The following is a 15,000-nucleotide window of genomic DNA, read 5'->3' as shown; positions in this document are numbered from 1 at the left end:
GCTTTTTAACGAATAAACTCGAAAAAACTTTTTCGCGCTCGGAATTTTTCTAAGTCCCAACGTACCGGCTCGGAATTTTTCTATGTTCCAACGACCGGTCGTGTCGGTCCAAACGTTTTTATATCCGTCTGCCGACGATATAAACGCTTAATCCCGACGTATTTTATCGAGTTATAACGATTTCTTGAAAAATATTCGTACCTTCTAACACTTTTTAACGAGTTATTTGGAGGGGATCTTTCGGCCTTTTCGTAGCGGTGCGAAAAAATTCTAAGTTCCAACGTCCCGGTCACGTTGGTCCGGAGGATGAAATTTTTTAAAAAAATAAAGTGAAATCGTTACGTTCGACTAGATTTCGTCGATACGTAACGATTTCACACAAAATTTCGATACGTTATAACGCTTTTTGGCGAGTTATTTCGAGTTGAACATTCGGTACTTTCGTAACGGGGCGAAAAAATTCTAAGTTCCAACGTCCCGGTCACGTTGGTCCGGAGGATGAAATTTTTTAAAAAAATAAAGTGAAATCGCTACTTTCGACTAGATTTCGTCGAAACGTAACGATTTCACGCAAAATTTCGATACGTTATAACGCTTTTTGGCGAGTTATTTCGAGTTGAACTTTCGGTACTTTCGTAACGGTGCGAAAAAATTCTAAGTTCCAACGTCCCGGTCACGTTGGTCCGGAGGATGAAATTTTTTAAAAAAATAAAGTGAAATCGCTACTTTCGACTAGATTTCGTCGAAACGTAACGATTTCACGCAAAATTTCGATACGTTATAACGCTTTTTGGCGAGTTATTTCGAGTTGAACTTTCGGTACTTTCGTAACGGTGCGAAAAAATTCTAAGTTCCAACGTCCCGGTCACGTTGGTCCGGAGGATGAAATTTTTTAAAAAAATAAAGTGAAATCGCTACTTTCGACTAGATTTCGTCGATACGTAACGATTTCACGCAAAATTTCGATACGTTATAACGCTTTTTAGCGAGTTATTTCGAGTTGAACTTTCGGTACTTTCGTAACGGTGCGAAAAAATTCTAAGTTCCAACGTCCCGGTCACGTTGGTCCGGAGGATGAAATTTTTTAAAAAAATAAAGTGAAATCGCTACTTTCGACTAGATTTCGTCGATACGTAACGATTTCACGCAAAATTTCGATACGTTATAACGCTTTTTAGCGAGTTATTTCGAGTTGAACTTTCGGTACTTTCGTAACGGTGCGAAAAAATTCTAAGTTCCAACGTCCCGGTCACGTTGGTCCGGAGGATGAAATTTTTTAAAAAAATAAAGTGAAATCGCTACTTTCGACTAGATTTCGTCGAAACGTAACGATTTCACGCAAAATTTCGATACGTTATAACGCTTTTTGGCGAGTTATTTCGAGTTGAACTTTCGGTACTTTCGTAACGGTGCGAAAAAATTCTAAGTTCCAACGTCCCGGTCACGTTGGTCCGGAGGATGAAATTTTTTAAAAAAATAAAGTGAAATCGCTACTTTCGACTAGATTTCGTCGAAACGTAACGATTTCACGCAAAATTTCGATACGTTATAACGCTTTTTGGCGAGTTATTTCGAGTTGAACTTTCGGTACTTTCGTAGCGGTGCGAAAAAATTCTAAGTTCCAACGTCCCGGTCACGTTGGTCCGGAGGATGAAATTTTTTAAAAAAATAAAGTGAAATCGCTACTTTCGACTAGATTTCGTCGATACGTAACGATTTCACTGATAATTTCGATGCGTTATAACGCTTTTTCTCGAGTTATTTCGACTCGAACGTTCGAACAGTGGCGAATATTTCAAAGTCCCTGCGACGCAACGATACGCTCTTACGCGTTGCTCGCTCGCTCCGCTCGCTCGAAAAAAAAAGTAGCCCAACCCAAAACCAATCCCTTTAGCGTTCGTTCTTCGATTTCATCGAAATCTTCGTTCGAACGCTTGGGATCGGTTTTGGGTTGGGCTATATTCGTCCGAGCGAGCGCAGCGAGCGAGCATTTGTCGCGATTATTTTCCTCGTTTTCGTCTCTCTCGTGAAACGGGAAAAAACGTGGAAAACGGGAAAAAACGGGAAAAAAACGGGAAAAAAACGCGAAGAAACGGGAAAAAACGCGGAAAAACGTTTAAAAATATTTGAAAAAGCGCGCGCGCGCGCGCGCAATACGAGCTGCGCAGAACGGCGTACCTTAAGAGAGTGTTACCTACTCCGGCGCATACCCGCTGATTCGGAGGTGCGCGCGCAGCGGTAGCACGAGCGGCTAAGTCCAGCGGCGTATTGCTTTATGCTCGCACGCGACTAAGTCCAGCGGCGTATTGCTTTCAGTTTGTACACGACCATCGGCCGTACGTAGCGATTTTTTTTTCCTTTAAATCAAACAACGAGACGCACGAATAGAAAGCGATACGCCGCTGGGACATTGTCTCGTGCGAGCATAAAGCAATACGCCGCTGGACTTAGTCGCGTACAAACTGAAAGCAATACGCCGCTGGACTTAGTCGCGTGCGAGCATAAAGCAATACGCCGCTGGACTTAGTCGCGTGCGAGTAAAAAGCAATACGCCGCTGGACTTAGTCGCGTACAAACAGAAAGCAATACGCCGCTGGACTTAGTCGCGTGCGAGCATAAAGCAATACGCCGCTGGGACTTTGTCTCCTGCGGTTAAAAAAAATAATTTCGCTACGTACGGCCGATGGTCGTGCGTAGCGATTTTTTTTTCCTTTAAATCAAACAACGAGACGCACGAATAGAAAGCGATACGCCGCTGGGACTTTGTCTCGTGCGAGTAAAAAGCAATACGCCGCTGGACTTAGTCGCGTACAAACAGAAAGCAATACGCCGCTGGACTTAGTCGCGTACAAACAGAAAGCAATACGCCGCTGGACTTAGTCGCGTGCGAGCATAAAGCAATACGCCGCTGGACTTAGCCGCTCGTGCTACCGCTGCGCGCGCACCTCCGAATCAGCGGGTATGCGCCGGAGTAGGTAACACTCTCTTAAGGTACGCCGTTCTGCGCAGCTCGTATTGCGCGCGCGCGCGCGCGCTTTTTCAAATATTTTTAAACGTTTTTCCGCGTTTTTTCCCGTTTCTTCGCGTTTTTTTCCCGTTTTTTCCCGTTTTTTTCCCGTTTTCCACGTTTTTTCCCGTTTCACGAGAGAGACGAAAACGAGGAAAATAATCGCGACAAATGCTCGCTCGCTGCGCTCGCTCGGACGAATATAGCCCAACCCAAAACCGATCCCAAGCGTTCGAACGAAGATTTCGATGAAATCGAAGAACGAACGCTAAAGGGATTGGTTTTGGGTTGGGCTACTTTTTTTTTCGAGCGAGCGGAGCGAGCGAGCAACGCGTAAGAGCGTATCGTTGCGTCGCAGGGACTTTGAAATATTCGCCACTGTTCGAACGTTCGAGTCGAAATAACTCGAGAAAAAGCGTTATAACGCATCGAAATTATCAGTGAAATCGTTACGTATCGACGAAATCTAGTCGAAAGTAGCGATTTCACTTTATTTTTTTAAAAAATTTCATCCTCCGGACCAACGTGACCGGGACGTTGGAACTTAGAATTTTTTCGCACCGCTACGAAAGTACCGAAAGTTCAACTCGAAATAACTCGCCAAAAAGCGTTATAACGTATCGAAATTTTGCGTGAAATCGTTACGTTTCGACGAAATCTAGTCGAAAGTAGCGATTTCACTTTATTTTTTTAAAAAATTTCATCCTCCGGACCAACGTGACCGGGACGTTGGAACTTAGAATTTTTTCGCACCGTTACGAAAGTACCGAAAGTTCAACTCGAAATAACTCGCCAAAAAGCGTTATAACGTATCGAAATTTTGCGTGAAATCGTTACGTTTCGACGAAATCTAGTCGAAAGTAGCGATTTCACTTTATTTTTTTAAAAAATTTCATCCTCCGGACCAACGTGACCGGGACGTTGGAACTTAGAATTTTTTCGCACCGTTACGAAAGTACCGAAAGTTCAACTCGAAATAACTCGCTAAAAAGCGTTATAACGTATCGAAATTTTGCGTGAAATCGTTACGTATCGACGAAATCTAGTCGAAAGTAGCGATTTCACTTTATTTTTTTAAAAAATTTCATCCTCCGGACCAACGTGACCGGGACGTTGGAACTTAGAATTTTTTCGCACCGTTACGAAAGTACCGAAAGTTCAACTCGAAATAACTCGCTAAAAAGCGTTATAACGTATCGAAATTTTGCGTGAAATCGTTACGTATCGACGAAATCTAGTCGAAAGTAGCGATTTCACTTTATTTTTTTAAAAAATTTCATCCTCCGGACCAACGTGACCGGGACGTTGGAACTTAGAATTTTTTCGCACCGTTACGAAAGTACCGAAAGTTCAACTCGAAATAACTCGCCAAAAAGCGTTATAACGTATCGAAATTTTGCGTGAAATCGTTACGTTTCGACGAAATCTAGTCGAAAGTAGCGATTTCACTTTATTTTTTTAAAAAATTTCATCCTCCGGACCAACGTGACCGGGACGTTGGAACTTAGAATTTTTTCGCACCGTTACGAAAGTACCGAAAGTTCAACTCGAAATAACTCGCCAAAAAGCGTTATAACGTATCGAAATTTTGCGTGAAATCGTTACGTTTCGACGAAATCTAGTCGAAAGTAGCGATTTCACTTTATTTTTTTAAAAAATTTCATCCTCCGGACCAACGTGACCGGGACGTTGGAACTTAGAATTTTTTCGCCCCGTTACGAAAGTACCGAATGTTCAACTCGAAATAACTCGCCAAAAAGCGTTATAACGTATCGAAATTTTGTGTGAAATCGTTACGTATCGACGAAATCTAGTCGAACGTAACGATTTCACTTTATTTTTTTAAAAAATTTCATCCTCCGGACCAACGTGACCGGGACGTTGGAACTTAGAATTTTTTCGCACCGCTACGAAAAGGCCGAAAGATCCCCTCCAAATAACTCGTTAAAAAGTGTTAGAAGGTACGAATATTTTTCAAGAAATCGTTATAACTCGATAAAATACGTCGGGATTAAGCGTTTATATCGTCGGCAGACGGATATAAAAACGTTTGGACCGACACGACCGGTCGTTGGAACATAGAAAAATTCCGAGCCGGTACGTTGGGACTTAGAAAAATTCCGAGGGCGAAAAAGTTTTTTCGAGTTTATTCGTTAAAAAGCGTTACAAGGTATGAATTTTTTTGCATAAATCGACGTAACTCGACGAAATACGTCGGGATTAATGGTTTATTTCCGTCCGAGAACGATTTTTAAAAACGGACCTATGCGGCCGGTCGTTCGTACTTAGAAAATTTTCGGACCGAACACTCTTTTTCGATTAATTCGTTAAAAAGCGTTATAACGTACGAATATTTTTCAAGAAATCGTTATAACTCGATAAAATACGTCGGGATTAAGCGTTTATATCGTCGGCAGACGGATATAAAAACGTTTGGACCGACACGACCGGTCGTTGGAACATAGAAAAATTCCGAGCCGGTACGTTGGGACTTAGAAAAATTCCGAGGGCGAAAAAGTTTTTTCGAGTTTATTCGTTAAAAAGCGTTACAAGGTATGAATTTTTTTGCATAAATCGACGTAACTCGACGAAATACGTCGGGATTAATGGTTTATTTCCGTCCGAGAACGATTTTTAAAAACGGACCTATGCGGCCGGTCGTTCGTACTTAGAAAATTTTCGGACCGAACACTCTTTTTCGATTAATTCGTTAAAAAGCGTTATAACGTACGAATATTTTTCAAGAAATCGTTATAACTCGATAAAATACGTCGGGATTAAGCGTTTATATCGTCGGCAGACGGATATAAAAACGTTTGGACCGACACGACCGGTCGTTGGAACATAGAAAAATTCCGAGCCGGTACGTTGGGACTTAGAAAAATTCCGAGCGCGAAAAAGTTTTTTCGAGTTTATTCGTTAAAAAGCGTTACAAGGTATGAATTTTTTTGCATAAATCGACGTAACTCGACGAAATACGTCGGGATTAATGGTTTATTTCCGTCCGAGAACGATTTTTAAAAACGGACCTATGCGGCCGGTCGTTCGTACTTAGAAAATTTTCGGACCGAACACTCTTTTTCGATTAATTCGTTAAAAAGCGTTATAACGTACGAATATTTTTCAAGAAATCGTTATAACTCGATAAAATACGTCGGGATTAAGCGTTTATATCGTCGGCAGACGGATATAAAAACGTTTGGACCGACACGACCGGTCGTTGGAACATAGAAAAATTCCGAGCCGGTACGTTGGGACTTAGAAAAATTCCGAGGGCGAAAAAGTTTTTTCGAGTTTATTCGTTAAAAAGCGTTACAAGGTATGAATTTTTTTGCATAAATCGACGTAACTCGACGAAATACGTCGGGATTAATGGTTTATTTCCGTCCGAGAACGATTTTTAAAAACGGACCTATGCGGCCGGTCGTTCGTACTTAGAAAATTTTCGGACCGAACACTCTTTTTCGATTAATTCGTTAAAAAGCGTTATAACGTACGAATATTTTTCAAGAAATCGTTATAACTCGATAAAATACGTCGGGATTAAGCGTTTATATCGTCGGCAGACGGATATAAAAACGTTTGGACCGACACGACCGGTCGTTGGAACATAGAAAAATTCCGAGCCGGTACGTTGGGACTTAGAAAAATTCCGAGGGCGAAAAAGTTTTTTCGAGTTTATTCGTTAAAAAGCGTTACAAGGTATGAATTTTTTTGCATAAATCGACGTAACTCGACGAAATACGTCGGGATTAATGGTTTATTTCCGTCCGAGAACGATTTTTAAAAACGGACCTATGCGGCCGGTCGTTCGTACTTAGAAAATTTTCGGACCGAACACTCTTTTTCGATTAATTCGTTAAAAAGCGTTATAACGTACGAATATTTTTCAAGAAATCGTTATAACTCGATAAAATACGTCGGGATTAAGCGTTTATATCGTCGGCAGACGGATATAAAAACGTTTGGACCGACACGACCGGTCGTTGGAACATAGAAAAATTCCGAGCCGGTACGTTGGGACTTAGAAAAATTCCGAGCGCGAAAAAGTTTTTTCGAGTTTATTCGTTAAAAAGCGTTACAAGGTATGAATTTTTTTGCATAAATCGACGTAACTCGACGAAATACGTCGGGATTAATGGTTTATTTCCGTCCGAGAACGATTTTTAAAAACGGACCTATGCGGCCGGTCGTTCGTACTTAGAAAATTTTCGGACCGAACACTCTTTTTCGATTAATTCGTTAAAAAGCGTTATAACGTACGAATATTTTTCAAGAAATCGTTATAACTCGATAAAATACGTCGGGATTAAGCGTTTATATCGTCGGCAGACGGATATAAAAACGTTTGGACCGACACGACCGGTCGTTGGAACATAGAAAAATTCCGAGCCGGTACGTTGGGACTTAGAAAAATTCCGAGGGCGAAAAAGTTTTTTCGAGTTTATTCGTTAAAAAGCGTTACAAGGTATGAATTTTTTTGCATAAATCGACGTAACTCGACGAAATACGTCGGGATTAATGGTTTATTTCCGTCCGAGAACGATTTTTAAAAACGGACCTATGCGGCCGGTCGTTCGTACTTAGAAAATTTTCGGACCGAACACTCTTTTTCGATTAATTCGTTAAAAAGCGTTATAACGTACGAATATTTTTCAAGAAATCGTTATAACTCGATAAAATACGTCGGGATTAAGCGTTTATATCGTCGGCAGACGGATATAAAAACGTTTGGACCGACACGACCGGTCGTTGGAACATAGAAAAATTCCGAGCCGGTACGTTGGGACTTAGAAAAATTCCGAGGGCGAAAAAGTTTTTTCGAGTTTATTCGTTAAAAAGCGTTACAAGGTATGAATTTTTTTGCATAAATCGACGTAACTCGACGAAATACGTCGGGATTAATGGTTTATTTCCGTCCGAGAACGATTTTTAAAAACGGACCTATGCGGCCGGTCGTTCGTACTTAGAAAATTTTCGGACCGAACACTCTTTTTCGATTAATTCGTTAAAAAGCGTTATAACGTACGAATATTTTTCAAGAAATCGTTATAACTCGATAAAATACGTCGGGATTAAGCGTTTATATCGTCGGCAGACGGATATAAAAACGTTTGGACCGACACGACCGGTCGTTGGAACATAGAAAAATTCCGAGCCGGTACGTTGGGACTTAGAAAAATTCCGAGGGCGAAAAAGTTTTTTCGAGTTTATTCGTTTAAAAGCGTTACAAGGTATGAATTTTTTTACGGGAATCGTTCTATCTCTATTAAATACGTCGGGATTAAACATTTTTATCGATTTTTTCAAAAAATTAGCGTTCGTCGAACTGACACGACTGGGATATTTTTCTAATTTTTTCGTTAATTAACGTTACAAGGTATATATTTTTTTGCATATTTCTACTTATTTTAACGTATTGTAATTGATTATAAACTTATTTTTTGTCCGTATTCGATAAAAGAGTATGTTTACTGATGCAATTTTTCGGTGAAAAAAAAAATTAATTTTTTGGTAAAAATGCATTTCTATTATGTTAATAAAACGTCTGGTAATGTATTTCGATGGTTGGATATTGGCTTTGTATAGTAGTGATCGAGCGTTCGCGAGACTAAGTTCCAGCGTCCCTTCCGAACGGTACGTTGCTACGGAGGTTTTGCACCGTAAGCGCGCGGCCGCTAGCCCGGCCGGCGCCGGCCTTCCGGCTGGCGCTTTCGTATCTATAAGAGAGACGTCGAGCCGGACGGTTCGGTCGGAACAGCGTTGAGCGCGTGGCTATTCTACGGCCTCGGTTGAGAATTCAGTCACCGCTCCTCGAGTCTTAGTGTATTTTACGCTATTTCTCGACTGTTCCTCCGTTCTCGTTCTGGTTTTTTCTCTACACTGCTGCGCCGCGGGTCGCTGTCCTGGACGTAATGACCAAATATCGTGGCAAGGTTCCCCTGAGTCGGGAAGCTGGTGACCTGTGTGTACGTATTCTAACAAAAATTGTTAGATGCGTGTGTGCTTGTACTAACTGAGCATCGATTCATTCAAAAGAGTATAACCGTCTGCTTTCTATAAAAACTTCTGCTTTCGCAGAAGTATCCGATGAGGCGGTAGGAGCGTACTATCTTTGCGTAGTATGTCTTCTGCCGAAAATGTTCTACCGATTGAAAGAATATTCTTACGGTATGTCCAGCGCGACGCACTGGGATACGCGCTTGTTCGTTCAGCGTGAGGTGCGTATACGTGCTTTACCGCTAAGATATTCTAATAAGTCTTTTTACACGAAGACAGCATTATGGAAATGTTCCTTTAGAAGTACGATTCTAAACATTTTATATAAGACTATGAGAGAGAGAGAGAGAGAGAAGAGAGGAGGTGGAGTTGAGAATTACAAAGTGGCTGCGAGCGGCGTTCGAAGATTATTACTGAACTATGGGTGTATCTCGAACGTCGCTAGGAGATATATTTTATAGATATATCTATCTTAAGAACGAAAAGTCTCGTCGTACGGTGCTTACGTCCCACCTACGACACGAAGAGAACTTAAACGAAATTTATAAGAATTGTTATACGAATAAGATCCCTGGTTGATCCTGCCAGTAGTCATATGCTTGTCTCAAAGATTAAGCCATGCATGTCTCAGTACATGCCGCATTAAGGTGAAACCGCGAATGGCTCATTAAATCAGTTATGGTTTCTTAGATCATACCTACATTTACTTGGATAACTGTGGTAATTCTAGAGCTAATACATGCAAACAGATTCCGACCAGAGATGGTAGGAATGCTTTTATTAGATCAAAACCAATCGGTGGCGGATGGCTCGTCTGTCCGTCCATCGTTTGTTTTGGTGACTCTGAATAACTTTGTGCTGATCGCATGGTCATCTAGCACCGGCGACGCATCTTTCAAATGTCTGCCTTATCAACTGTCGATGGTAGGTTCTGCGCCTACCATGGTTGTAACGGGTAACGGGGAATCAGGGTTCGATTCCGGAGAGGGAGCCTGAGAAACAGCTACCACATCCAAGGAAGGCAGCAGGCGCGCAAATTACCCACTCCCGGCACGGGGAGGTAGTGACGAAAAATAACGATACGGGACTCATCCGAGGCCCCGTAATCGGAATGAGTACACTTTAAATCCTTTAACGAGGACCAATTGGAGGGCAAGTCTGGTGCCAGCAGCCGCGGTAATTCCAGCTCCAATAGCGTATATTAAAGTTGTTGCGGTTAAAAAGCTCGTAGTTGAATCTGTGTGTCACAGTGTCGGTTCACCGCTCGCGGTGTTTAACTGGCATTATGTGGTACGTCCTATCGGTGGGCTTAGCTCCTCGCGGGCGGTCCAACTAATATCCCATCGCGGTGCTCTTCACTGAGTGTCGAGGTGGGCCGATACGTTTACTTTGAACAAATTAGAGTGCTTAAAGCAGGCTACCTTCGCCTGAATACTGTGTGCATGGAATAATGGAATAGGACCTCGGTTCTATTTTGTTGGTTTTCGGAGCCCCGAGGTAATGATTAATAGGGACAGATGGGGGCATTCGTATTGCGACGTTAGAGGTGAAATTCTTGGATCGTCGCAAGACGGACAGAAGCGAAAGCATTTGCCAAAAATGTTTTCATTAATCAAGAACGAAAGTTAGAGGTTCGAAGGCGATCAGATACCGCCCTAGTTCTAACCATAAACGATGCCAGCCAGCGATCCGCCGAAGTTCCTCCGATGACTCGGCGGGCAGCTTCCGGGAAACCAAAGCTTTTGGGTTCCGGGGGAAGTATGGTTGCAAAGCTGAAACTTAAAGGAATTGACGGAAGGGCACCACCAGGAGTGGAGCCTGCGGCTTAATTTGACTCAACACGGGAAACCTCACCAGGCCCGGACACCGGAAGGATTGACAGATTGATAGCTCTTTCTTGATTCGGTGGGTGGTGGTGCATGGCCGTTCTTAGTTGGTGGAGCGATTTGTCTGGTTAATTCCGATAACGAACGAGACTCTAGCCTGCTAAATAGACGTAACTTATGGTATCTCGAAGGCCCCCGGCTTCGGTCGGTGGGTTTTTACTACCAACGTACAAACAAATCTTCTTAGAGGAACAGGCGGCTTCTAGCCGCACGAGATTGAGCAATAACAGGTCTGTGATGCCCTTAGATGTTCTGGGCCGCACGCGCGCTACACTGAAGGAATCAGCGTGTTTTCCCTGGCCGAAAGGCCCGGGTAACCCGCTGAACCTCCTTCGTGCTAGGGATTGGGGCTTGCAATTATTCCCCATGAACGAGGAATTCCCAGTAAGCGCGAGTCATAAGCTCGCGTTGATTACGTCCCTGCCCTTTGTACACACCGCCCGTCGCTACTACCGATTGAATGATTTAGTGAGGTCTTCGGACTGGTGCGCGGCCAATGTGATAAGCATTGCCGATGTTACCGGGAAGATGACCAAACTTGATCATTTAGAGGAAGTAAAAGTCGTAACAAGGTTTCCGTAGGTGAACCTGCGGAAGGATCATTAACGATACGATACCAAAAGAATTTGACTTGAACACATATAAAAACTATGAAATATATATCACAATGGTCGGTAAGGAGCCGTACTCCTCCTGTATCGACGAAAGTATATACGACGTATTAACAAGCTATATACTTTAACAAACGAAAACGCCAGGGAGCTTGGCAACCTCCGTTGGCACGAATAGAAATATTCTTAAGGAGGAGACGACCCTCCAGCTACGGAATTATACGAAGAGAAGGTGGCACTCTCTCTCGATCATCGGGATGAAGAGATATATATATACAAGTATAAAAACGAAATGCGAATGAAACTTATTCGAGGCGCCTGCGTGAGGTCGTAAACAGAAAGACCCGCCGTCTCCGAATAAAACATATAACATATAATATATATATATATATATGAAATTCTAATAAAAGGGAACTCTAGCTTCGAAAGAGCCAACAAAAGTTAAGGCTCGATATCAAACGAAAAAATTACGATGGAAACCAGGTGTAAAGAGAAATGCAGTCGTGGCGCCTGCGAGAGGCCGTACACAGAAAGACCCGCCGTCACGATCTCGTATTTCGTATTTGCATCGTGGAAACCGTACAAACGAAATATAAAAGTCCATGCAAACTAATAAGAAAATCTCTAAAGTGCCTCGTGTCGGAGTGATCATGCTCGCCTATTCTCTTCTATGTTTCGTGGTCTGTGTTGCGTTTGTTCTCCTCCTAGCAACGGGACATATCGAAGACTCCTCTTTGGGATCGAACGAAGCGTCTAGAACGAGTCGACGAGAGCGAAAGAACTTGTAGCGAGTCGCGCAGAGCGAAAGGATACCGATATACATCTTCGAAGGTTCTCTTCGAAGATCCATGGATACCTTCTGCGTCGACTTCTCTCGTCTCTTTCATCGAAACTCTCGTCGTTCTCGAAACGTGCTTCCTACCCAAAGGGCGTGTGCTCTTCGTATGTCGTTTCGTTCGAAATAACGAAACCACGTGTAACATACTCGTGGATCGGGTAACCTAGAACGAAGACGCATCGCGTGGATGTTGGCCCGCTATGCGACGATGACCGATGATGATGATGATGATGATGATGATATGATGATGATGTCGATGTCGACGACGACGACGATGAAGACGATGTGTAGCAACGATTCGTAACTAGTCTAGCCGAAGTTCGTTCAGAGGGGAACGCCGCCGGCTTCGAAGCCTCGATGTCGTGAGTCGGACACCCGTGCCGTCGCTAGAGTTTTTCAAACTCTGCTTCTGGATATTGGGACGAAAGACCGCTCGAGGACGACGACAGCCGTGCGTGCGTATCCCATCGAATTTTTTTTACACCACCTGAACGAGACTAAAGTTTCGTCTAGTTGATCGTCTACCGTCGCATAATGTATATTATATACCGTTCAGAGGGGACCGGCTGTCTATCCTCGTTGTCGTGAGTCGGACACCCGTGCCGTCGCTAGAGTTTTTCAAACTCTGCTTCTGGATATCGGGACGAAAGACCGCGCGAGGACGACGGATGCGAGTCCCATCGAATTTTTGACTTACACACTACCTGAACGAGACTTAAAGTTTCATATTATATACCGTTCAGAGGGGACCGGCTGTCTATCCTCGTTGTCGTGAGTCGGACACCCGTGCCGTCGCTAGAGTTTTTCAAACTCTGCTTCTGGATATCGGGACGAAAGACCGCGCGAGGACGACGGATGCGAGTCCCATCGAATTTTTGACTTACACACTACCTGAACGAGACTTAAAGTTTCATATAATATACCGTTCAGAGGGGACCGGCTGTCTTTCCTCGTTGTCGTGAGTCGGACACCCGTGCCGTCGCTAGAGTTTTTCAAACTCTGCTTCTGGATATCGGGACGAAAGACCGCGCGAGGACGACGGATGCGAGTCCCATCGAATTTTTTATTTAAACACTACCTGAACGAGACTTAAAGTTTCATATAATATACCGTTCAGAGGGGACCGGCTGTCTTTCCTCGTTGTCGTGAGTCGGACACCCGTGCCGTCGCTAGAGTTTTTCAAACTCTGCTTCTGGATATCGGGACGAAAGACCGCGCGAGGACGACGGATGCGAGTCCCATCGAATTTTTTATTTAAACACTACCTGAACGAGACTTAAAGTTTCATATAATATACCGTTCAGAGGGGACCGGCTGTCTTTCCTCGTTGTCGTGAGTCGGAGACCCGTGCCGTCGCTAGAGTTTTTCAAACTCTGCTTCTGGATATCGGGACGAAAGACCGCGCGAGGACGACGGATGCGAGTCCCATCGAATTTTTGATTTACACACTACCTGAACGAGACTTAAAGTTTCATCCAGTTTGTCGTCTATCATCTCATATATAATATACCGTTCAGAGGGGACCGGCTGTCTATCCTCGTTGTCGTGAGTCGGACACCCGTGCCGTCGCTAGAGTTTTTCAAACTCTGCTTCTGGATGTTGGGACGAAAGACCGCGCGAGGACGATGGATGCGAGTCCCATCGAATTTTTGATTTACAAGACACACACTACCTGAACGAGACTAAAGTTTCATCGAGTTTATCGTCGCATAACCCGTTCGGAGGGGACCGGCTGTCTATCCTCGTTGTCGTGAGTCGGACACCCGTGCCGTCGCTAGAGTTTTTCAAACTCTGCTTCTGGATATCGGGACGAAAGACCGCGCGAGGACGATGGCTGCGAGTCCCATCGAATTTTTGTTTTTTTTTTTTTTAAAAAAAAAAACACCACCCGAACGGAGATGTGTTCTATCTTTCGTCGATTTTTCATGCTTTCAGTCGGTCGCGTGGTCGCCATCCGTTCGGAGGGGATCGCCGGCTTCGAAACCTCGATGTCGTGAGTCGGACACCCGTGCCGTCGCTAGAGTTTTTCAAACTCTGCTTCTGGATATTGGGACGAAAGACCGCTCGAGGCGGACGGCCGCGCGAATCCCATCGAATCTTTACTATCACCCGAACGATGGAGAGATGCACGCGCGCTGTTTCTTGAATAATTGGACGAGAGAGTAGAATCAAACACATATATAACATGGGCTAGCCACCGTGCTTACTCGTTCGCGAGATCGTGTGCTGTACAGAGGATTCAGAATCGGGTGTATATATCCCCGTCGTTTCCTGACGAACGGAGCTTCGATCTCGATGGTTGTTATATATCATAATGTACTTTACGCCCGGCCGGCGAACGCGCGTATCTTCGCGCGTTCGTCGTTTTCTTTTTTTTTCGAACGTTTTTGTGTCGTCAATCCTATGGCGACTTCTGCGCGTTCGATTCCCGTTGGTCGAACGTGACGGAACTCGGCTTCGCTAGAACCGAGAAGAGTACATTTGAGTATTGAACTGTTGTAAATTTATAAAAGATTACCCTGAACGGTGGATCACTTGGCTCGTGGGTCGATGAAGAACGCAGCTAATTGCGCGTCAACGTGTGAACTGCAGGACACATGAACATCGACATTTCGAACGCACATTGCGGTCCACGGATACAATTCCTGGACCACGCCT

The 15,000-nt window shown here is 43.8% G+C and overlaps 2 non-coding genes across 2 annotated transcripts in view; both read left to right on the top strand.

Moving 5' to 3' along the window:
• The first annotated feature begins 9,575 nt into the window (after positions 1 to 9,575).
• On the top strand, positions 9,576 to 11,498 carry LOC126877716 (small subunit ribosomal RNA). Its single transcript, XR_007695265.1, has one exon. It is a non-coding gene; the product is annotated as a small subunit ribosomal RNA (ribosomal RNA).
• A 3,359-nt stretch (positions 11,499 to 14,857) lies between these two features.
• The window catches only part of LOC126877711 (5.8S ribosomal RNA), a 155-nt gene continuing 12 nt past the window's right edge, over positions 14,858 to 15,000 (top strand). Inside the window, exon 1 of the ribosomal RNA XR_007695261.1 lies at positions 14,858 to 15,000. This exon is cut by the window's right edge and continues 12 nt beyond it. This is a non-coding gene — a ribosomal RNA (5.8S ribosomal RNA).

The sequence above is a fragment of the Bombus huntii genome, unplaced genomic scaffold (genome assembly GCF_024542735.1).
Source record: "Bombus huntii isolate Logan2020A unplaced genomic scaffold, iyBomHunt1.1 ctg00000223.1, whole genome shotgun sequence".
Classification (NCBI taxonomy): domain Eukaryota; kingdom Metazoa; phylum Arthropoda; class Insecta; order Hymenoptera; family Apidae; genus Bombus; species Bombus huntii.
Note: the sequence above shows the minus strand (reverse complement) of the source record. Positions and strands in the feature narration are given on the sequence as shown.